At 41.4% G+C, this 25201-nt stretch overlaps 1 protein-coding gene across 4 annotated transcripts in view; it reads left to right on the top strand.

Annotated features, from left to right (window-relative positions):
- The window catches only part of MACROD2 (mono-ADP ribosylhydrolase 2), an 850774-nt gene that overhangs the window by 744887 nt on the left and 80686 nt on the right, over positions 1-25201 (top strand). The gene's annotated exons all lie outside the window — the stretch shown is intronic.

Below are 25201 nucleotides of genomic sequence, written 5' to 3'. Positions count from 1 at the left end.
TTGGCAAAGTCAGAGGCAGACTGCCTGTGGTGGCATAGGAATCTGGACACCAAAGCAAGGCTAGGAAGACTGAGGATGCAGTCTCATTATGTGGAATTCATTTCGGAATGATCCCGAATCAAAAATTCATTTCAATTGTCAACTGTTTTTTCTGTTGGATGGGCTTCTCATCATCCTAGTCTAGTGGAAGGTGTCCCTGCCTATGGCAGTGGAGCTGGAATGGGATGTTCTTTAATATCCTTTCCAACCCAAACCATCTGATTCTGTGTGAAAGCTAGGCAGGCTCTTTTGGCCTATGTGTTTAGAAGCATAAAATCATAATACTTACTTCTGAGCCAGACTTACAAAGTTTCCTAAAACACTACATTTGGCCCACATGGTTCCAATCATAGCAGTTCTAGCAGTTCCCTTTCCTTTGGATCAGTCCAGGGGGGCAGGGAATATGTTTTAGAGGCAGTGTGCAGTAGGACCATACCCAAGCCTGCTTGCCTTTTAAGCAAATTTAAGCACATACCTCCCAAGTACCTCTTTGAAATATTACTCTCAATTTAGCTCTTTGCTGCAGGTGTCAAGCAACAAATTTCAGATCCCACTTGTGCTGACATTTGCTCTTGGGGAGAAGGAAATTAGATTTCTACTAGTCTGAAACCAGAAACAAATGTTAGAACTGAGAGCAGTTTGTTTGAGCTGCAATTTGGAAGGATGCAAAAATAGCGAGGTTGGTAGCTGAAGCTGCTTTTTCCCCTTCTGTGCAGGAAAGCAGAAATGATCCCTTCTTTATTCTCAGATTTTCTGCTTTTCCTCTAATGTGTGAGGTTAAAGGAGGGACTTTTCTGACTGTAAATCCACCCTTCAGAATTACCTGGTCTTTTCACTTCTGCATCTCGCTGACACTGGTGCAGATTTTTCTTCCTTTCTGTGCAGCCTGGCACTAAAAGCTGAGGAAGAGGTTTTCTCCAGTGCACATGGCAGAAGTTCCTTACAAGCTGGGGCTGGTTTGGTGCTCAAAGGGTATGCAAAGATGTTGGATATTGAGGTGCTTGAGTGCGTCCAGAGGAGGGCAACAAGGCTGGTGAGGGGCTTGGATCACAAGCCCTATGAGGAGCATTTGAGGGAGCTGGGGCTGTTTAGCATGGAGAAGAGGAGGCTTAGAGGTGACTTCATCACTCTCTACAACTTCCTGAAGGGATGCTGTAGACAGGTGGGGATTGGTCTCTTCCACTGGGCAGCAACTGACAGAACCAGAGAACACAGTCTCAAGCTACATCAGGGAAGGTATAGGTTGGATATCAGGAAGAAATTTTTTACCAAAATAATAACAGAGTACTGGAATGCTCTTCCCAGGGAGGTGGTAAAATCACCACCTTAGGACGTGTTTAAAAAAAGACTGGACATAGCACTTGGTGCTATAGTTGAGGTGTTAGGGCATAGGTTGGACTCGATGGTCTTAGAGGTCTCTTCCGACCTCATTATTCTGTGATTCTGTGAAAGAAGCTGCCCTATGAAATAGGGAAATAAGGGCACTGCAGTCACATCAACAAGTCCCTGGCTCCCAGCTCTTTCAGGGACCACATGCAGCCCAGTCCTCCATGAACACATCCCTGTGTGGAAAGAGAGGGGTTCAAAGTGCCCCAGGACTCCCAGTCTCGTGACAGTTTTCTTCTTGCAGGAAGCACCTTAACTGGTCTAAGGGAAAGGAGGCCATGAGCAAGCCAAGCTCCTCTCTGGAGCAAGCCAGAATATCTCACAGTGTGCTCAGCATATGCCAGAGCTGCACTATGTGTGCTAGCAAAGAGTGGCACCACATTTCCCTCTGTAAAGAACAGCTCTTTTCTGTGTTTATTGATGTTCTTAGTTTATTTATCAAGCCATCTGCCAGGTATGATATGAAGATTTTGACATCAATATGTTATGAATTACAAGTTCTCTTCTTTCCATCATATTGAAGAGAACAGTATAGCTGCCCAAAACTAGGGGAACTGGAGGAATACATCCTGCTTTTGTTTAAGAGGAAAAATGGAATGAAAAAGAATTAGAGAAAATGTTTAAAAAGCCTGTCCATTCTCACATAGGTCCCTTAAAGCGCTGTGAAACTTCATCCCTTCTGTTTATTCTCTGAGAATAATGGCTCCATCCAGCTTGTACTTAAAGAATCAGAGAATAGTTTGGGTTGGAAGGGACCTTACAGCTTATCTAGTTCCAGCCACCCTGCCCTGGGCAGGGACACTCTCCACTAGATCAGATTGCTCAGAGCACTGTCCAGCCTGGCCTTGAACAGCACTTGTCAGGTTGGAACTAGTCTACAATTCTTTGGATGTTAAAAAGCCAGTCTGGTCCCAAGACTGAGGAGTTTGGGGTCAGTTATTTGACCCCCAGAGGTATGAATGTCAGAAATCTTGTTAGCATATAGGTACCAATATTTTCTTCCCATCCTAGGGGCTTCTTTTCATAAATCCACATTTCTGCTAGGAAATTTAAATACCCAATTTTTCTTTGTCCATTGAAATTCATTATAATATATTTGCAGTAAAATACACAGCATAATGTATGTTTGGGGTATTTTAGTAGTTACTCTAATTAGTCCCCAGCCACAGGCTCAGAGCAGGCGATTAGAGAGAGCATAAGCAATGGATCTTTAAACATTCTTTAACTGTTGGGAAAAGGCAAACATACATTTCTGTGGTACCAAAAGATGGCAGAAATTTCTGGGCTTAGCCAGTGAACAACTGTGACATGTTTCTTCAATGACACTGCCCTGGATATTGCTTCTGCCATTTCTGTTTGAGTATCATTTTTTGAAACTGTCAAAAATCAGTGTTTTGACTCTTGAACTTAAATATACTTTTGGAGGTAACTGATCAGTACTGGAGATAGACTCTTTTTTATTTTTTGGTTAACAAAAGCTAGAACTTAAATTAAAAAAAAAAAAAAAACAACCACAAACCCCCCACCAACACCCTTTAACCAGTTTGGATTTGGTATAATGGCTTCTTATCAACACTGGAGGTGGATGTCTCCATCCTCACATGGTGACAATCTTACTCTTTATCATCCATATGAGGATGACCAGAATTTCCTGGAATATATTGCACAAACAGAAAATGCAGTACCAAGAATTCATGAGAACTCTTCTCTGCCTAATTTGCTTTTGTGGATTGAAATTGGTTGTGGAAACTGGCTCATGACTGCCATCCAAATCTCCAGCAGCTTAGGAAAAATAATCAAAAAAGCACCAAAGGAAGCAGCTTGTTAGAGGTAGAATTTCTGAAAGCACATCAGAAAGGTGCTTCAAAATAATTCAGAATCTTCTGAATATCAGGTGAAATTGCCATAGTCCTCAGAGGAGCTGCAGAAACAGGAGAGAGCAGAATTTTTTTTTTAATATGGTTATGCTCTAGGAGGGTGATGTATAAATATTTGTTCCATCTTTCTTTGACCTTGTGGTGACTTTTAGCAGAGTATCATCCATAAATAATGAATTGATCTTCATTTAATTTAATAACTTATTTTCTGGGGTACGTTTTCTGGTCCCTTGCACATGAATATTAAAATATTTTGGCCTCTCAGCCTAGTGCATCCATGTTGCCAGCATTGCAAGCATATAGACACAAAAAGTACGTAGGATTATTTTTGATGTATTTTCAGTACCTTGTAATTATGGGTAACTTCACATCAAATGTCACAGACTTATTTTAAGTGAAATAGAGCAATCTAAGCAACCTCAGAAGAGCGATGCAGGATGGTTTTTAACAGAGACAATAATGTGGTGACTAAAGAGAAAACTAGCCAATATCAGTGTGAGTGATCTGCAGATGAGGTGAGGGAGATACATGCATCCAAAGCTGCAGAAGCACAGCTAATCCATAGGCTGAGCATCAAAATAACCCCTCAAGTGACTTCACAGCCCTGAAACTGCTGTAAGGAGTGTACCAATGCCCTACTGGTTAAACCCTGTAAGGAGATAGAATAGAGGAAAATAAAGATAGTGTAGAAAGTAATCTCAGCCCTAAGGAGTTGCAGCTGGGCCAATGATCAAAGATTGGGAGCAGGCCTGACTTTACCAGGCCACAGCTGTAAGCAGTGAGAAGAAGATGCTATAAAAGAGTGGCTGGGGTGGCTGGGTGAGAAGGGCACTGGAGTCAGTTGGCTGCTTTGTGAGAAGAAAGAGTCAGTGCTCTGAGGAGCTGCCCACGAGAAACACCAAGAAGGATGAAACTTTTGTGATAAGGAGACAGCAGTATGGAACCCCTGTGATAAGATGGCAACAAAACCCCAAGGTTTAATCTTCTTCCGTGTCTTTCTCCAGGTTAATTTTTTTCTTGTCCCTTTTTCTTGTATTTGACTTTTTTCCCCATATGCCCACTGTGGGCACCACCACCTGGCTTTCCTGGTAGGGATGTGGAGCCACATCTGCCTGTGGTCCGGATCATACCAGGCACTAGCAAAGCTGAGGAAGCAGAACATCCAAAGTGGGGCATTAAGGTCATCTTAAAACTCTTCCACTGTGCCTCCTTGAGAGGAATGGTGGTGGAACATGTTGTTTAGGCATCTCTCTGGTGCAGGAAGCTAAAGCTCCTAGAAAGATGACCAGCTTCAGGAGACTGGAGAACTTCAGGGGTCCTTGGTGGAGAAGTTGGATCTAAACCTGTTTATAAGGCATGTTTGGAGGAAAATTACAGATGGAAGGTGACTGTTAAGCATTTTGAGGTAAATGGATATATTAAGAGTACTTCAGATGATGAAAGTAACCAACAGACTGAGGTCTGACTGCTTTAAAAGTCAGGGGAGCCACAAGGCACAGTGGCAGGAGTACAGCTTGGACAAACAGGGATGGAATAGTGCTGTGAGCAGCTTCCTTGAAAGAGAAAGGATTACTCACAGCACACAGTCAAGCATTTAGGAACAGTGTTTCTTCTTCCAAGGAGTCTTGGGAGGCTAGAAAGAGTAAGGGATAGGTAAAAGGTAAAGTTGAATGAGGAAGACCTTGTGCACAGGGCAGCCCCATCACACACATGACTGTGCTGTGCTGGAAGGACCACGTGCCATTTGTTTTGCACATGCAAGGAGTTGTTAATGTAGGCATCTGTAGATCATATCAACTCTGAATAACAAGGAGCAGGACATTGCTACTTGTAATTAATGCTTCTTAACATGTAAATTTATTCACAGAGCCAAAAATGTTGTGAATATATTTTAAGTTGATACAAATACAGACAGAATGAAGTGAGGAAGAGGTGATGTCATCATATTTGTAAGGGCTCATAATAGAAATGTATATTTTCATAAAGCATACATCAGAGCCCCAGGGAGAAGGCACTACCTTAAAAAGATAAACATACTTTCAGCATGCTGTTTGACCCTTGCTTTTATTTCTTTTCCCTCAGCTACTTAAGCCCACTAGAAATTGTCCTCATTAGAGTATCACTTGACAACACATCAAGTGGTTTGCTTACAACAGTGGTATTTTAAAAGAAAGCTAAAGTGTAAATCTTTAAACTAAATGAATATGAAAGTTGTTAAGATTATTTTTGTAATACTTCTCAGTGAAAGGAGAACACAGCTGGCAGGTGGAAATCTTAACACATGAATGTTAGTGTCTGGAAACTGCACAGAATTATTTAGCCTATTAGCTTTTAATCAGGTGATCCTTGCACTTAACCTTATTTTCTAAACTCAGGCTGTGCCCAATATTTACCTGCAGGTAATGAGGTAATGCTCTTAGATGTGGAGGACACCTGCTTATTTCTTGGGCTTCTGTTTTCTAGCTTTGGCATTCTAACAGCTTGTCAGAGAGACAGACATCTGGAATGTGATTATAATTGGAGGTGACTGAAATTGTCTCTTACAGCATTTTTTTTTTGTGCAGAAGATGGGGGATTTGTTCAAAATTTTGGAAGGTATCTTATTTTCTTAGTTAAAAGCAGAATTCATTGGAAGATGCAGCCTCTGTTTCTCCTCGGTCCTTTTATGCCCCTGGTTTGGGGTCAGAGACTAGTTTTTGGTCTGAGAAATTTTACCTTGACATTTATAGTGATTTATAGGGGGAACCTTTCTAAAAAGAAACAACACTTTATAATATGAGACTGGTTAAATATCTGTCTGCCCACAATGCACATTTGCCTTTATTACCATATGTAAGCATCTAGGAAACTTCCACATTTTTCAGGACTTGTAGCCTGAACTTGTTTCACTTTATTTCACCGTTTGTAAAAGACATATTATTCTCATTATTCATCTTTTCCAATCTGTAATTGTGCTCATTTTAGTCAGGGCTGAAAGAAGTCTCAGCACAAAATCATAGCTGTTCTTTTCATCAGTTCAGCCCTTCTCCTGGCACATTGTGCTGCCTTTCCAAAAATACAGCTCTCTTCTGCTCCCCTTATGTGTCTGGAATAGTCTTTTCCTTTGTGTGCAGCCTGAGCCCTGTAAACATGGACACGGTAGGAGTCCTTTAATAAATTAGCTGTTAGCACATTCAAAACTCCTAAATGATGGGGTGTTTGCTGGAGCAAGGGAGGAATTTTCATCAGATCAGAAGCTGTTCTCATGCTGGGAGTCACAGCTCTGGAAGCTGCCACCAGTGTTATTAGCAGCACATCCCTGGCATGCCAGGAGAGCCCAGAGATCAATGCTTAACCCTTCCACTGCCCTGGGCACTTAATTGGTCATCCAAATGAGAGTGAGAGAAACCAATCCATAGGCACTGTGCAGAGAATCAGAGTTTTCTCTAATAACAGAGGTCTCCATCCCAGAAATGCAAGCAATCAAAAGCATTATTTTAGTGCAATAACCTTTGGTACTTGAGTCAGATCCAGAGGCAGGAGGTCAGCATGGATACCCCATATTTAGTTTTATTTCCTTCCCTGTATCACAGGCTTTGCACAGCAGCTCTAAACAATATGCCAGCTGCACTGGAGATGATTTAGTTGTTGGAAATAGATTCCTGCAGGATTATAGGTGTGATCACAGTGCCTGACTCTTGAGACCTCTTTCAATAACAAGTCCTGTTATTGATTTGCCTTTGTGCTGAGAAGTGAGGCAATCAGAGGGGATGGATATAGATAAGCACATTTCCACTTCCATGAGGACTGGTTAGAGTCTGCTGAGAATCCCATTGCTTTGGAAGAGAAAAATGCCCTGTTGCTTTCCAAGATATTAATCTGTTTGTGATTACTTTATTAAAAACACCTCTGACTGTTTCTGTAGCATTGTCATTTATAGGTTTAGCCACATAATCATCTCCTGATATTTGCTAGCTATTTTTGTTCTCTCTTATTTATTTAAACATTTTGCCATCAAAGACTTAAATGATGCATTCAGATAATGGCCACAGGTAGTTGCTTTAACAAGACAGTCACCAGAAAAATTGCTGTTTTAATACCAGCCTGGTATGACCATTCCCTGTCAGACTGCAAGAAAAGCAGTGTCATATGAGGGTAAACCTCACCACTTTCAGGGGAAATCATGTCAATACCAAGCAGACAGGAGTTTAGCAGCAGAAGACAGGAAAAAACCACAACTATTTCTTTGTAGACCATCTAGCTGTGTATTAGGTATAATATTCCTAAGAGTGCCTCTGTAAATGGAAACAGACAGGGGAAATGCTGCATGCCTGCCTAACCTCTGCTCATGCTAATGAGAAAATCCTTGGCCTGCCTTCAGTCAGTGTTGCTGTTTTTCTTGGAAGGCTTGCAGGGCATCTTACATGGTATGTAATGCACAATGTCTGCCTAAATATGCTTTATGAAGTGTTTTGTGTATATCTGTTCTTGGAGATTTGGCATTGTCTGGTGGGCTTTTAAAGAATGGGCCTTGAAACACAGCCATCCTCCAAAAAAAAGCCTACCAGAAAGCAGAGACCCAAACAGCCTCCCAACACACCAGCTTTGGTAATTCAATACCACCACCCATTCCTTTGCTGTTAAATTGATGCCTTTTGGCCCCTAACATCATGAGCCTGACAAAAGAACTAGAAAGGACCCCACAGCTTGAAAACTTAAGCTATTTTGGCCTCTAACAAAAGCCTTTGCTTTGAAAAAGAAAAGATATTTGTTAAACTACTTAAGGAGTTAATTTTCAGGCACTGAAGGCAGCTGAGATACAAAAAAATGAGAGCTAAAAAAACTATGTTAAAACAAGCATTGCAAGACAATTTTTTTCTGTCAGGAAATTAAAACAGTAGTTTGTGGATGCTGATTCTGCTGCAGATTCAGTGCTGAAGAAGAATGTGGCCCAAGGGGCAAACCCTCCACCCTGCACATCAGCAATGATCTTCCAATTTACTGTGTGGTTCTGTCCTTTCCTGTTTCCAGGCTTATGTGAAGAGAACTGGACCCAGGGGCTGGGGAGGAGTAGGAATGTGGGGTGTATGTTCTGCTACCTTTTATTATTGATTTCCCAAAATTAGAAGTCTCTTTCTAATAGAGAGGAGGCTGAAAAGCAATCAATAGTGTTTATCTTACAAGGCAGTAGTTCAAACTGCAGTGGAAAGTGCTGTAATTCACCATTTCTCTTGTTACTGATTAGTGCAGTGCTCCACAACAACTCTGGGTTTTAGTGCTGGAAATCCCTTAATTATGCACTCCCCAAAAATGTTAAAAATAATCTAAAAGTGTTAGTCAGGCATTTCTGGCTTTATCTTCCTCCTCCAGTACTCGTATTCTGTTTGCACCTCACTCCACCTTAGCTATGTGATTTGTATTGGGATGATGTTGGGTTTTTTTTTGGTTCATTTCACTTTGTTATGTCTCAGCAGAGCTGTGGCATCCACTTAGATATCTTTACTGCAATTGTTTCATGATGAGATCAGATTGCTGCTGTGGATACATCACAAAAACAAGTAAGAGAAAATTCAGGCTACCTTGCTTCGTTTTGATGAGCTGCTGTAGCCTGGCTTCACAGGAGGGGGAAAATAAAGAAAAAAATAAAAGGAAAAAAAGAGAGGAAAGGAAAAAAGAAAAAATAAAAAAATTCAATCAAAATAGCAGTTAATTAAGGCAGAGAACTTTATCAACAAACACAACTTGAACATAAAGCAAGTACATTGTTTTGAAAGTTATGATGGGGTAAAAACCCCATTAAAACTCCTAAAATCTGTGATTTGTATATTTGTATTATTCCAACAGAAATCATATTTTGGTTCTTGATTTAAAATATTTGTAATGGCTGCTTTAATGGTAGCTTTCAGGCTTCAAAACCCGTGGCTGTACAATTTATTTCAAACAATTTTCTTTTCAAGTTGTACTGATGTTCACTGAAGGAATCCTGTCTACAACACCTCCCAACTCACCAGCTTGGATTGTGGACCCTCAGATCAAGCAATTCACGCTCACAGGAGCTGGCAACAGGCAATATGATTGAAGTAATTACCTTTGCAGATAAATGCTGATAACAGGTCAGGTTGAAACCTTCCATGTAGGAAGCCCCACAAAGGCTTCCGAGGCTACAGGCAAGATCCTCTCAAGGTTATTTTTGAGTTTTCTTGAGCTATTTTTATTAGTGAAGGAAAAGTTAGGATAGTGATAGCTTTGTGACTGGGAGCTGCAGCTGAGTGCAGCTCCTTGGCTTGCTCCATGCCTGGCAGCATTGCAGCAGCAGGTTCTTCATTTCACTGGGATTATTCCCCAGTGCAGCATTCCAGGCTCCTGTGAGAGAGCTCAGAAACACAGATCCAAGTGGCAGTACATCCTGCAGCACATGGGAGGAAAAGTGCAGCAGAAAACAAAAGCTTGTTTCCAGAGCTGTTCCTTCTGCTGCTGCTTCAGATCATCAGAGCTGCTTCTTTGATGTTCCAGGGGAAAACGACCCATTCTACAGAAAAAGATGGCACCTCCCTTTTCAGTGCAGCAAAGAGAAAATATCCACCTAGAGCCATTTATATACAGGTAATGGAAGGAGGGAAGTGACCCACCTTCCAGAAGTGTGCAGTGGCCATCATGGGTGAGCCTGGCCCAAGCCCCCTCATCATTAAAGAATCCCAACTGAGTGCAGTGTGAACAGGTCACAGCCAGAGCAACCTTGCAAATCGTATTGGGGAGTTTCAACCAGGTCACCTGCCTCTGCTTTGGTGTTTTTCTGGTGCTCCTTAACTTCTGAAGAATGGAAAATGCAGTCTTATTGTTGCCAGCTCTTGTGATATTTGATGTTTCTCTGAAAGCTTGAGCTTTGAAGGCTTGCAAGACAAAGATTTTCTTTTCTTAAGCTATTTCATGTGTGCTTTTAATATATTCTGGTCTTTTGTAGCTGGAGAAAGCAGGTGAGAGCATGACCTGAGTTCCTAAAAGCTCAGAAATGACAAGGCAGAAGAGATGCCCACATTTATTAGTTTGTGAAATGCTGTGATTTTTTTAGCTGTCGTGATTAAGGCTGTAAATATGATGCTTACAACCACAGTATGTTTTTAGTTCTGCAGGCAGTGTGAGATAGTATGAACAGAATGCTGTGTTAGTGCCACAGGAGTTCAATCACTCCAACAGAATTTCTTGGTAGGCAGAGTTGCCTTCTAAGAAGGAAGGTGCCATCTTCATCCTGCACGGTAACTGAAAAATAATATAAGTCTTCCTCCCCTTAGATAGCATCATCTTGCCATTGATCAAGAGGCAGCTCAAACCATCAGATGGCATCCCTTGAAAACTGACATTTTTGGAGATGGCAGATTTGAAATGTTACAGTTATAGGAGGACTTCCATTATCTGTATTATAAATCCACATTTTAGAGAGTTGTAATTTAACCATATACAGTCACTGTGTGTTGACTCTTGGCATAAAAATCACAGCTCTGGAGCAGATATTTTTATAAGAGAAGATATTTGAGAAAACTGATTTTCAGAGATTTAGATATGTTCAACTTACCTCTTAGCACATTAGTCTTACAGAAGTGAAATTTGAGTGAGTTACCAGACACAAGAATGTGGAGCTTTGGGTGGGTATGACATGATCCACAGTGAGTAATCATTTGGTTTTGATGGTGATGAATAATGTAAATGCAGGGACATGCTGTGTGGGTTTTAACATGGGACTACTGAACATGGGAGTCAGAAGCTAAATCAGGTGGAGCTGTCTCCAGGATCAGCTTTGTGGATGCTCCACACATCCATGTGGATGCTCCTGAATCGTTGCAGGTGAAATCAGAAGTAAAGAATCTGGAAGGAGCTGCTTGACTCCATAGGTGTTGCAGTCATGTCCTGGCTGTGTGGTGTGAAAGAGAGCCACAAATTACCCTTTCTGTGAGATCAAGAATTCCTTGTCCTCTCCACACTCAAGGCTGCAGAGAACCAAGTTTGCAGGGAATAGGTTGGAGTTATTAAAAAGAGGTGCCAGATAAACCCACCTCACTTCTGGGAGTTGATTGTTGGAATTGAAATGGTTTATCTACTGTATTTGCATGAGATATGCTTTTATTCTTTCCTTTGTTCCCCCTCCCCCTACAGCAGATATACAGCCAGTGTAGAGTTTTACATAAGTCTGGAACTTATTATTATTGAATAATGTATGTATCTGGAATCCTGACAGGGCCATATGGATTTTTTAACACCTAGCATTACTGAACCTTTGGAGCATCTGCATGAAAGCGAGGTGCCAGGCAGGAGGCTTTGTTGTGGAAAATTGCTGTAGCCCTCCAGGAGCCAAATTGACCTGCACCAGCCCAGCCCAGCCTGCTGTGTCACAGCAGCTGACTCTCCCCTGCCCTTTCCCTATTCCTGTCTAGCTGAAATGAGATAAAGATGTTGCTTTCTGAGTGGGAAAGACTGAGAGCTCACCACAGAGCCAGGCAGAATTAGAGCAGGAGCTGAGCAATGTTTTGACAGGCTTGGAGCACCCTTCATTTTGAGCATGGGGCCCCCCAAAGCTCAGCTTGTCCATGCAAGTCCTGCACAGCCACGTGATGCTGGGAGCTGCTCTGAGATCTCACTGTGTTTACCTTATGGATAAGATATGCAGTGTAGCTGCCCCTTGCCCCCAGAAAGGTTTGTAAGCTGACACAATAAACCCTGTAAAAGGTTTCATCTGTTAAAGCCAGTCAGTTCAAATATAATTTATTTCTTTTCTTTCTTTTTAAGAGTCTCCAATTTAATTTCTCTTGTTTTGAGTGGAGCAAATCAGTCCAAACTTCACAGAGCAATGTTGACCACATCAGATATTTCCCACTCTTGTTTCTCTTTCTCCATTAATTGGAGAATAAAAAATGATGCTGATTAAACACACCTATCTGTTATCAAGGGTACAGTAGGGGAGTTGTTAATAGGGATGGGTGCAGTGTGTTACAGACAAGGTTCTGAACATCCAGAAATACTTTTACCAGAGAAATTCTTGGCTAGGTTAATCCCACACAGACTAATTTATAATATGGATAGGCATGTGTTTAAACAAATACAAGGCATGCATAAAATATCTCCTGATTTGAGAGCTATAACAAGGATAAGAGCGTATTACCACCAGGTCAGCCAGGAAGCTGGAAACATGGAGCTGACTTGTTCACAGGTGGTACTTAGGCCAGCTGTAAGTCATCGTTGTTCCTCTTAACTAATCAGGAGAATGATGTAGTTTTATTGGTTTCTGGTTATTTTAGACTTTCCCCTGTGAATGTGATCATGGAGAAATAACTTTGTGCAAGGCAGGGATAGCCAGGCTTGTTTTTTTCCGAGACAGATGCAACAGATGTGCTTGTAGGTACAAAACATGACCCTTGTGAAAGCTCTCTGAGCTCTCATTTGGGAAGGAAAGCTCACAGTCATGGCATCTCCTCAGTCACAAAAGATAGAGGGGAGAAAAACAAAGTCCAGTCAGAGGGGGATTAGAGGGAAGCATGTCACAGCAATGACAGGGATAGATAATGACGATACCATCATTCTTACATAATCACTTTTTTACACAATCTCCTTTCCACCAGGAGATCAGAAAATAATCTAAGGCCTACAACTCTCACAAAGATGAAAGGGAGTCCCAATGCTGTGTTGCAGCCATTACACCTGCTGCACCTTGTACAGGCCAAAGAGAATGAGTTAAATCACAGCTGACACTAGTGAGGCACTCTTCTCAAATATTCTGTGCAAATGAGAATGCAATTAAGTGTTTACAATCTCTCTATACAATGTTAATTACAGAGTTTTGAAGGAACTGTATACCTATATGTGGTATGTATTGTGAAGGACTCAGTAACGAATGTGTTGCAGAAAATTTCCAGCTGGAGTCCAAATAGGACCATTTAAAGATGTTTTACTGAACAGAAGTGCCAAACCTCTAGGTTAGGGTTTGGCAGTGAACCAAAAACACTTTCCACAAGAAGTGATTATTATGTATGATTCATACAGTGTGTCCACATGAGTGAAAATAATACTGTTTAGCTCTCAGTGCTCAAAGTGCTTTTACATTTTCAAAGTGCTGTGCACACATTACTTAATTAATGGAATAAAGTAAGTTACATTTTTATGCATTTAGCATTGACATTTTGACAATAAATGGTTTTGGAGACTTTATATGCATCAGTGCATTTGAGCAGCTTGTATAAATTGTTCTGATGTTCTCAATTTTATTTGAGCATCTTCTTAGTAATTTAGATGCATTTTACCTTATGATGAGGAGATAGATAGAACTAAGGTTATCTGTTGACAGCAACGTACCATAAAAAGGCAACTTCTTGTCCTTTCTAGTAAATCATAAATCTGCTCATGCTCTGCAATCCACACAGCAGAGCTAAACACACTGGTGGAAGTCAAAACCCACTAAGAGCCATCATTAGTATTCTAACTGCAGAAACAGAGCTCCATCCACAAGATGGATTTTGTGGAATTGGTAAACCCAATGTTAAGCATAGGGGCTTGGTAAAGTGCTGGAACATCTGCTGGCTGTTTTCAGAGGACTGTCAGCCTATTACCATCTATTAAAATTAATTTAGAAGCGATCCCTTAGAGATGAATCTCATTTTTCCCCTATTGATTCCTATGAAAAGTGTTGGCATGCTGTCGACATTTATATCCCATTGGTTTTGGGACTTTTCCTAAACAACCTATATTAGACTTGCAATATCCTCTGTCAGGAAGGCATCTGTCAATTGCATCAAGCTGGCTTCATGACCTTTTACGTGAGGGCATTTTGGCTGGATTGCTGTCCCAGCTCACAATGCCAAATCTATAATCTCATCTGCTCTCAAGCACAGATCTTCCTTCCTGGTCCCAGCCTCTCACAGCTACAGACATCCCAAAAGCAGGCTCTGAGGTGCAGCCATTCCACGAGTTGACCCAGTCACCAGCTCAAGTTCTTGAGTGTTTGGGAATAAGTATTTTACATCCAATTTGCCTGACTTGCTGCTCATTGTTCCTCCTGACCTCAGTTCTGATCAGCAAGAAACATGCAGAGGTTGCATTTAGGTCATGCTGACTCTTGGCTTGGGTTCCTTCAGGATGCTGGGAATCAAGCATTGCAAAATCTTAGAAAAATAGCTCATCATTCTACAGCCACTATTTAACAAAAATAGCATTATTTTGTTGAACCCACCTGAGGGTTTCAGGCACAAATAGGGTGTACCTCTAGGCATGCAGTAAGCAAAGGATCCTGAGTTGATCTCATTTTTGGAAGAGACACTGGAGTGTGAGCATCCTGGGAATGGAAATGTTTTTTCTAGTAGTACTGTTAATTTAATATTAAATTTAATTTTTGTCTGGTTCTGTCTTTTTCTGGTGGCAAAAAGATTATCTCCAGTCTTAGAGCAAGACCCATACAGTATTTAAGAAAATCAGCCTTTGTCCTTGGAAAATGGTCTTTAATAGCTTGCATTAGTGAGATTAATTTGATCTCTAAATGACAAATAATATAATCATAAAACATTCTCTTCAAGGAGAGAGATTAGGTAATATTTACTTAAATGATTCAGTACAGGTTTTAGTAAGAGCAATGGTGTTGCTGTCATATTTTTTGAAAAATCCTTTTGCCAGGATTTCTTCTCCTGGAAGAAGGGAAGCTGAGGAGCCTCAGAGAAAAATGAAAACAATAATTATCTGATTGCTTCTCCTGTGTTTTGCTGCTTTGGAATGTAGTTAGAGATTGCTTATCCAACAGGTGGTTGTTTGATTGGTTTTATGTGACTTGTTTTAACTTAATGACCAATCACCATCAGCTGTGTCGGGACTCTAGACAAGGTCACGAGTTTTTCATTAGTATCTTGTTAAGCCTTCTGTCTATATCCTTTGTCTATTCTTTTGTATAGTTTAGTATAGCATTCTTTAATCAAAGTACATAAAATAATAAATTAGCCTTCTAAGAACATGAAGTCAGATTCTTAATTCCTCCTTCGTCCTGGAGACCCTGAAAATACCACACAATGGTTTCAGAGCTGTTTCAAGTTATGCCATATGGCCTTTTTTCTTGGGAATGCAGGTCTGTTACCCCTTTGCTTTGCTTCCACAACAGGAGTTTTAATCTGTTGTGGAAGCAAAGCAAATTTGCTTTTAATTTAAGTTCCTCATTGGTTAGGAATTAATAACTTTCTCTACTAGTGTTGTCTCTACCCATGCTCTTCTCAAACAGAGCCTATATTGAGGTGCTGTTAGGAGAACTTGCAGTACATTGCTGCAAGTTAGGTGAGCCCTTTTCATCCCCTGAAAGTGCAGCTTTTATGACATCTGTTGAATTTTTGGAAACGTGGATGTAGTCAAACAAAATTGGTGACCATGTGCTGCTGTCATCTTCCCAGCAGGGTGAGAAGCATTTGGTTGCACTGCCCCAAAACCCCTGTGAAATCATCAGCCTTTGGATAAAGAGTGACAAATGTGAACATTAATGGAGGATGAAGGAGAGAGATGAGACGTAAATGAGAATGATAAAAGGAGTGATAGCAAACAAGGGAAATATTCAGTGGGAGTTTTCTTCTGGACTGCTCTCATTTACAATAGGTTTGAGAAACTTCATCACATCATGTATTTTGAAAAGCTTCCTGAGACGAAACTTTCTGGGTTAGATGTTTATATAATTTTGTACGTGGGAGTTATCTGTCCTCTTCTGATGAAAATACTTTAAAAAGTTGTGGTTTAACCAACTTTGTCAGATCCAGCCAGATTTCCTTTCCAATAATTTAGAAAATAATGTGAAAACAGCTGGAAAGTGTCCCAGCCCCTGAGGTGGGGTGAAACCTTTGTTCAGCCTCAGTGAGAAAATTGTTGCTGAGTTTAGCATGACTGCCGTTTTACCCTGCCCATAGCAGTGCACTTAAAAAGTTGTTTCAACCATCATCATCTTCCAGGAATTGTTTCTCCTGCCCTTTTTCTGCAGTTCAACCATTGTGCACCCTTCAGGAGCCTCAGCAACAGCAGCAGGGAGCTTTGCTTTCCAGGACAATGGATCCCCATTGCTCTTCCTGCTGGTTCCCAGTGCCCTGCGGTGCTGTCTCCTCCTGACACTGGCTCTAGCATCCAAACTTAAATTACTCAGAATTTAGCCACTGGAACCATTCACCCAGAGAAATTGTGGATGTCCCATTTGTTGTATTCAAGGAAAGGCTGGATTGGGCCCTCAGCAACCTGATCTAGTGGGAGACATCCCTGTCTGTGGCAGGGGGATTGCAGCTAGATGCTCTTTAAGGTCTCTTCCAACCCAAACCTGTGATTTTCTGATTCTCACACCTGTCTTAAGTGTAGGAGGTACCATCACTTGGTCTCTCTGTGTGGTTTTAACTCCTGGGGCTGTTCTGTATTCAAAATCTTGCAGCAGCCACTAGGATAGTGAAAAGGAGGTCATCACATTTCTGTGTTCAAACATATTTTGGTTTTTGAGTGGTAGAGTCTGAGCAAGTAATGCTGATTCTCCTGCTGGTCTTGGGAAGGAGTGGGAATTTTATCAGTAGATATTATGTGGTGCTGCAAGAAAACTGGCACAAAACATCAAGACCATGAGAATTTTCCAAAGTGACAGCTCAATCCAGCAGAGCTGGAGCACAGCAGCTCTTGGGAATTAGTCTATCACAGGTTCAGTGCCCAGATGGGTTTAGGATGCTCATAATCATAGGGAACTTTGGGATATTTAAGTCCAACTTGCAGTAAAAAGATGGTGAAAAACTGATGTTGTAAGGTAAAATGTGATGCAAAACTTGGCTTATGGGATCACAACACCCTGCTTGATTGTATGCCACAATTCCATCTTATTCAGCGAAGCTCCACAATGAGGATATAATGATAACTCTAAGTAAGCTGATGATTTATCTCCTCCATAAGGCATGGTTGTTGTAAAACTGCCTATCAGATATTTTCAGAGTACTATCCTTCACAAGCCCTTATTTAATGCAGTTATATTTGCATGCACACCCTCTCTTCCCATTTGCCATTTGTCACTGAGATAGCAAATTACATTCATCAGAATCCATTCATTCCCCCGGTTTCGCTGAATACAGGAATATCTTGGCTGTGTCAGCTGCCCTATGACTGGGAGCTGTGAAAAATGGAGGTTGCCTTCAGCTATTCCAAACCTGTATCTTCAAAGGACAGTAGGTATTAAGCTGGAAAAGATTAATGGGCTCGATGTCATCGTGTTTGTGTGGCATAGAAGTGAATTGTGCAGATTGATGGATATCTTGGTAAAAACAAATGCATTCTTAAACTACTCTCCTGGCCCTTCCCTGGCAAATTTTAGTGACCATCAAAAGAAATATACTGAGATGTTCCCTTAAATCCTAGACTGGTTTTACACGTTTTTTCACCTTTAGGAAAATGAAAAACTTTTTGTAGTTGAGAACAAAACCACATGTGGACTATTAAGGACTGGTTATTTTATAGCCTGTCTGTGTTTATATTACCACTACAGGACTGTCACATCTTATTTGTCATATAATTGTGCAGTAAGTAACTGGGACATACACAAATGGCCGACAACAAAATTGTGAATTCCTGTGAAAATGCTGTTACAATTTCTTGTTTGAGATCCAGGTTGGTTCTTTAGGACAAGCATTCTGCTTGTCAGGCAGATGCTTTGTTCACGCACAAAAAAGGACCAGCTCAGCACAAAGAAGGCCAAAAGGGAACGCTCTACCTGCCCTTGAATAATACACTGTATTAAAAAAGTATTGAAGGTATTCACAGAGTGAATTCTCTCACAAAGAATAAGTAACTCTTAAAAAACAATCAATGTATAAGGGGAAAAGAGTTATCAGTATTGATTCACACAATACACGGATGCATTGAAAATATATTTCCACCAGAGGAAAAGCAGTGGTGTGCAGTGAAGCTTGTGAACTTTGCATGTGACCATTCATAGGAATTATTTTTTCCATCTGTAGCATCTTTGGTCAAAAGAGAATGGGAGGAAAAAAACCCAGGGTCTTACTCTACTTCTGCTGTTCTTGTTCCTCTGTGACCTTGGGCACATCAAATCTTCACCTGACAGCAGGGATCTGTCAGAACTATCACAAAACTGTAATGCTGACCTGTGCTTGAGAACTGTGGGTAGAAGTGGTTCTCCACTGGAAAGTTTTGTGGGTTTTAGTATGCTTCAGTTATGTGGAGACCAGCTTGGGCCACAGTGATAACTGCACTGGTGTGTCTGGTAGCTGTGTGATACTGGGAGTATCAACACCCCTCAGCTGTTGAATATGAGCAGACATGTAGGCCAGACACAAAGGACAAGGAGAGACATTCTGGCCATATTTTGAATTTTTATTGAGTTTCAATGTTAAAGTAAACGTTTTGGTTTAGAGGCAGAGATTGTTGCAAAGCCTTATGTACTAGGATGCTGTTTGTATTAATATTTTAAGCTGGTAATAAATTTCTAGTGGGCTTTTTGTTGATTTTGGTTTGGTTTTCTGAATTGCCCTGGGACTTTTAATTATCTTTCACTCCAAGCTAAGTATGTGTTCCATCATGAAGGAGGATATTAAAGCACGAATAATAACTTTCTAATTCTGTTTTTTAACTACAGTAGGACCAGCATAGAAACCATTTCACTCTATGATAAGCATGAATAATTTTATAATTCATATGGTTTCTATTTTTTTTCCTTCAATGGCTAACTAAGTAATATGATGGTTTAAGTAAGAGTTGCTTCTTTACAGCTAGTCCTCCACAGGTACTTGCTCTTGATGCAATATCATAACTCTCCATTAAAACCATTACTTGCAAGAGGCTTGCAGTAATGTAAATTTTTTTATTTAGCTTTGGATTCCAAAGAATTTCAAAATTCAAGTCCTTGAAAAGCAGAGAGCAGTATCCTGAAGGAGTACATTTCTCCCTGGATTAAAGGGTAATCCAGAGATGTCCTGTTTGCCTGAAGCTGGGCTCATTTGTGTGATTGCAAGGTCAAGTAAACACGGGGTGTTTTGGCTCAGGTCTGCAGTGGATTTGAAGCTGTGCCAAGAGAAAAGCTCTTAAGGCTAGGTGAATAGCTTTGTGAACATCATCACACAGTTCGTTGATTGTCAAATTCACCGTATCACCAGTCTGACACCTCTGCCCTGCTTAAATCTTGTTCCCAGGATGAAGGCAGCACCAAAGCTTTCTATTTGCCATAAATACTTGACTGAAGTTCTTTTCAGGAGTAATTCTGCGATTATAGACCATGATGTCATGCCAAAAGGAGCAGACAGTCAGCTAGGCTTTATGCTCTAATGGTTTCTGTGAAATTAGTAATAATACCAGGAGGCTGATTTTTAATTTACAGTGCTATGAAATTAATATTTATAGGGCCCGAACTTCAGAAAGCATGTGAAAACTTTTGGCATCAACCCTGCTGGTCTCCAAGGGGAGATGCAGTCCTGTCTTCTCTGTTTGGTCAGGCAGGCTGCTATCTGGACAGCTGGCCAGATGTTCATGGTGCTCAGGAAAGGCAGCATCTCTGGCAAAGTGGATCACGGCTGCTGGAAGGTATATGGCAGATGGCTGTGTTATTCTATAAAGCTGGTGTTTCCATCTGTTGGGTGGAATAGGATTACCAGAGGATCAAATCAGGCAGAGGGTAGGCTGAAGGGGAGACTGCCAGCGCCAAGAGAGAATATCATCTACCAGTTCTTTAGCAGGGCAGGATGAGATGTTGGTCTCTGTTCTTCTGCATGTTCAGTGCATCAGCTCAGTTACAGGCAGAGAGGAACTCTGTCAGAAAAACAGAAAGAGATGGCAAATAAAAAATAGAAAGAGATGACAAAAAGAAAGAGATGGCAAATAAAGTCCCTGAAGATAAGCAAGAAAGAGATATGGACCTCAGAACAGAGAACTGAGCCCTTCTTACAGAAGTAGAAGAGATTTTACATCATGTCCAGGGACCAGCTACCACTGGTCCTAGAGTGCATTAAAAATCTCTTGCTCCTTATTCTGAGCTGCTCACAGCTGAGATATTGATTCTGTGAGAGCATGCCTTGAAAACCTGACTTGGGTTGCTTTGTTCTCACTGGTCTTTAAAATGGAAGTTTTGCCAGGCAATGAAAGCTAACAGGGCTGCCCATGGAAACATGGTCCAAACAAAGGAAAAGGTCCAACATTGTTGAATCACAAGAAGGCTCAGGTTGGGAGGGGCCTTACAGATCATCTCATTCCAAACCCTCTGCCTTGGGGGTCTTTTACCAGACCAGGTTGCTCAAAGCCCCATAAAATTTTGAACATTCAGAGTTCCTTTCTTACAGGCCTTGTAGTCAAGGCATATTGATGGGTTCAGGCAGCTCTGAACTGTGACTGTTAAGGATAGCTTGGAGAAAGTATGTGACATTCAAGGTAATTAAATGTCTCTATCAGAAAAACTTGAATTTTTGAGGAGGTAGATTTTCTGTCTGGTGCTACAAAGTATAGGTGCTGATCCAAGCATGCTGAAGTCAATAAAAAAAATCTCTGGTTTGCTTCACTGAAGTTTTAATTAAATCCATGTGATTTTGATAAACTAAAAATGTTTCTACAAGCTTCTGGTGTTCACTGTTGGCTTATGACAGTAGGTCCTAATGGGATCAGGCAGGAGTGTTTCATGGCATGGATTTGCTACATCTACAAAGAGCAGAAAGCTGCTTCCTTCTCTTTGTGCTGTATGATCATTATTTGATTTAGGATTGGGAAAAAATTTTTGCAAGTTCTCATTGTTTTTCTGTCATGTATTTTCTGGTAAGATTTAAGTGATGATGAAACTTTCTGATGCATATAAAAAGCAGTCACTTCCTGCTAGGTAAATGTCTTGGTGCTGGAGACATGCATGAAATACTTGGGAGTGCTGAAACGCACTTGGGCTTGTTTTCATTGCAAGCTGTTATTTTGTTAGGACACGGGGTGGCAACGACATGGAAACACTCATTATATGAAATAGTCTAGAAAGCCTTTTGATCAGTTTTGCTTCAGATGTGTGTTTGATCTATCCAGCTCATTACTTGGGTGTACATACAACTATACCTGTGAAAGCATTTGGCATGTCCTGTGGCTTGTGCTTGGCAGTAGCTCTTTAAAGCAACGTATAGGTGCACAGCCAGGTGTTCCTGTCCCCTAAGCAGGCAGGGAAATGAAGCCAGAGGAATCACACAACCTGCCCGAGACCACAGCAAAAGAGCTGAGATAAAAGCATAGATATGTTTGATGCTAAAATACAGAGAGAATCACAGACAGGCTTGGGTTGGAAGGGATCTTAAAGTTCATCTCATCACAGCCCCCCTGCCACAGCCAGGAACACCTTCCACTAGATCAGGATACTCAGAGCCCCATCCAGCCTGGCCTTGAACACTTCCAGGAATGGGGCAGCCACAGCTTCTCTGGGCAACCTGTGCCTCACCACCCTTATTGTGAGGAATTTCTTCCTAACAGCTAATCTTAATCTCTTCTCTTTTAGTTTAAAACCATTCCCCCTTATCCTATCTCTGTATGTCCACGTAAGAAATCGCTCTCTTTTTTATATGGATACAGCTGTAAATTCTACTATAGCAGCAGCTGCATGCAGAGATGTGCATGTAAACATGCAGTGTCCTCCCACACAATGCAGTAGAGGGGAGGGAGGGCCCTTTAGGACAAGTTTAAGGGACCCTCAGCAGCTTTCCATCATTCCTGTGCATGTCCCTGAGCACCCACCTGCCCAGCCTTCCATGGAGCTCCCACAGACCATCAGTGGTCTGTGAGTGAACTCACCCAAGGTGCAGCAACTCACCAATAAATTAAAAACTCACAACATGTAAAGAGCTCTCAAAGCCACCAAATAACAAAACCCCAAAGATCAAAAACCAAGAAGAAATATCTTTGCCACTTCCTTTGCACTAAGATCAGTGCTGCTCTTAGACCAACTGTGCTTTTATACCCATATCTCATTAATTGAAATCACCAGTGGAGATGTTTTCAGTTTATGAGATATGGCTGTGTCCTTCTAAAACTCTGGTGTTAGGGTCCATTCTACTGCAAAAAATGTGTCCAAGGCCAGTCTGAGTGGGGCTTGGAGGAATCAGATCTGATGGAAGGTGTTCTTGCCCATGAGGGGGGAATTGGAACTGGATCATCTTTGAGGTCACTTCCAACCCAAACCATTCTGTGATTCTAAAAAAATAGCCTGAGTCCTGTAAGCCCTGCAGAAGTTTACTAATTCTTATCAGGTGCTGCTAACAAAAGCACCTGGAAGCTATTCCCATCAAAATTAAATAAAGCAAGGAAAGCAGGGCCCAAGGTAAAAAAAAAACCCAAAACAATCAAAAGTACTCACAGCCTTGAGCTGTGAAGGTGCCTAAGTGAACAGCTCATGCATTTTAACTCCCTTCTTCCTGTGCTGCAGTGCTCTTGATTTTGGGGTTCTTTGATCCACCTATTCATAGCTGCAAAGTGAGCAGAATTTAATCAGGCTCTGACAGGGCATGGCTGATTTTAATACCAGCCTTCAAAAAAGGAGCTGTCAGTCAGGGATGAGCTTTAATACCTTCAGCCTGGAGTTCCTTTACAGTTCTGCTGCAGTTGAGTGGTGCTTGGTCAGCAGGGGAGGAGCTGGGCATCTGCAAAAGGCTCTGGGGGTCTCACCTGGGCCCTGTTCTCAGCCTCTACAAAGGGGTGCTGTGACACTCTAATGAAGGTGGCATTGCCAGGCCACGTGAGAGGAGAGATTTCCTTGTTGAATGAGTGGCTCTCCTAACTGTCCCAAAAATCCCGCTGAGCTTTTGTGGGCCAGCAGAAAAAGTAGGTTTATAGTTGCTTGGATTTCCTTTATTGTAGCTGGAATGGGCATAGTGAGGACAAGGGTTGCTTTCCCTACGCAATCTCAAGTTATTTTACCTGGGGACGTTAGATAAAATAGCCAGTGACTGGAAGAATGATAGAACAGGGGTTAATTTCAGATTTACTATCTGCCAACACATGCCATGCAATCAGATAAACACAGGATTTCAGCTGTCATCACAATATCTTATGCATACTTAAAAATAGAGCAGTTTTTCTCACATCAAGAAGAAATGGAACAGGTTTATATATAGGATGTGTACAGTCAGGAGGCTAGAAATTTTGAAATAGTCTGCCAATTCTAGAGAGATTCCCTATTTTTAAATTAAGGAATTATATTAGAAGGAGTAGAAATTCTCATGGCGAAGTTTTACTATTGCAAGCTGCACTGAATAAATAAAAGTAAAGGGAACATCTTGACAAGTTGGACTATACAGAATGAGGCAAATTTCTGTAGGATTTTCAGCAGAGAATATGGGACTATGCAGAGACTCAGAAACTTCTCTGTATGGGAATATCCTTCCTCCTCTGCTTTATACATTTCTGTCCTTGCTCTTTTGTCTGTTCTGGTTCATTGGGCCTATCACTTTTAATGCTTGAAAGTCTGCAAGGCAGAGAGGGAAGATGACAATCTAGCAACACCCAGAAATATCCTGATCCAATTTTCACAAGAAGTGTAATTTAAGCACTTGCTGATTAAAGCCTCCCTCCTGAAAACAACCAACTTAGGTTATAGAATAGTTTGGGTTGGTAGGGACCTTAGAGATCATGTCAAATCTCACGTAGGTAAAATGTAACACTTCTTGGCAATGCTGCTTTACGTTATGAATTTGTGAGTATGGAGATGAGTATGGCTTTTTGGCTTGAGCCCATAACTAGTATTCTAGAATTTGAGTTTTTTATTATATCCCTTTATAAGAGTAGCTGATGCCCTGGTCCAGAACATTTTTAAGATCCAGCCTGGTTTGTTTACGAGGGATGCACAGAACAGCTTGGCTCCGTAAGCATCGTATGAGCAGACAGCAGCAGGCAGTTTTCTTGCTGAAAAATCTGCTGATAGGCTTCCCTGCTCTGCTGCCTTTTCTCCTGCTCACAAGCCTCCTTCTTCCTTAACACCAACACAGCTTGTACCTTCAGTCTCATAGAGTGTCATAGAATCGGTAAGGTTGGACATCTCCAAGGTCTTCACGTTCAACCTTTGGGTGAATTCCACTTTTCCCACTGGATGGTAAAATGGATGGGAACTCCATCACATCCCTGGGGAACCTGTTCTAGTGCTTAACCACTCTTTCAATGAGGAGGTTTTTCCAAATACTGAACCTGAAGCTCCCCTGGTGCAACTTGAGTCCATTACCCCTTTACTCTTGCTAGTTGTGGTATTACATACCTAGTCTGATGATTCAGATGACATCATCCCAGCTGAGGTTTTGTCATCACCTCTTGTTCCAGGCTGTCCCTGTTAGTAGCTGCTGGTATTTTCCAGCATAACCAGTGCTTGCCTGCTCTCATCCCCCTCTGGATTCTACTGGGCTGTGCCAAAGGGAGCTCAAAAATGAAGTCCTGAGCTGTTCAGCATAACAGAGCCTTTGAAGCCAAGGCTTGGACTTCACTTCTAAGACCAGCTGCAGCAAAAGGACAGCATTTTCTACTGAAGATAAGGGAAAGAATTTACATCTTGAGAGTGCTCCTCTCAGTGTTTCCCTGCAGGAGGGGAGGCTTGTGATTTTTCTAGCACATGCAAAAAGGCACTCTTGAGGAGTTGTGCTGTGACAGATTGTCCTATTGCCCGTGGAGACACCGTGACAGCATAAGATGCCAAGTTTCCTATTGCTTCATCCCGTTGTGGTTAACCTCTCATGCACTAAAGAAAAAGAAATGATTACTGGGTTGCAGGTCCCTCAGCTCAGCTGTAAGAGGGTCTTTTTGTTTTCCACAGCACCCCTCCAAGCTGGGTTTTGGCTACAGAGGCATTTTGTGCTAGGCAATGCAAATAAATAACTCAAAGGTATTGCAAGGCTGAAGTTCAGTGTGGGTGGTTTTTAGCCTTAAAGGCTTTAGATTTCTTGGTTTTGTTT

This window comes from Agelaius tricolor, unplaced genomic scaffold (assembly GCF_023055355.1).
Source record: "Agelaius tricolor isolate 1412-34295 unplaced genomic scaffold, bAgeTri1.0.p SCAF_1, whole genome shotgun sequence".
NCBI lineage: Eukaryota > Metazoa > Chordata > Aves > Passeriformes > Icteridae > Agelaius > Agelaius tricolor.
The sequence above is the reverse complement of the archived record's forward strand: the minus strand, read 5'-3'. Positions and strand labels throughout refer to the sequence as shown.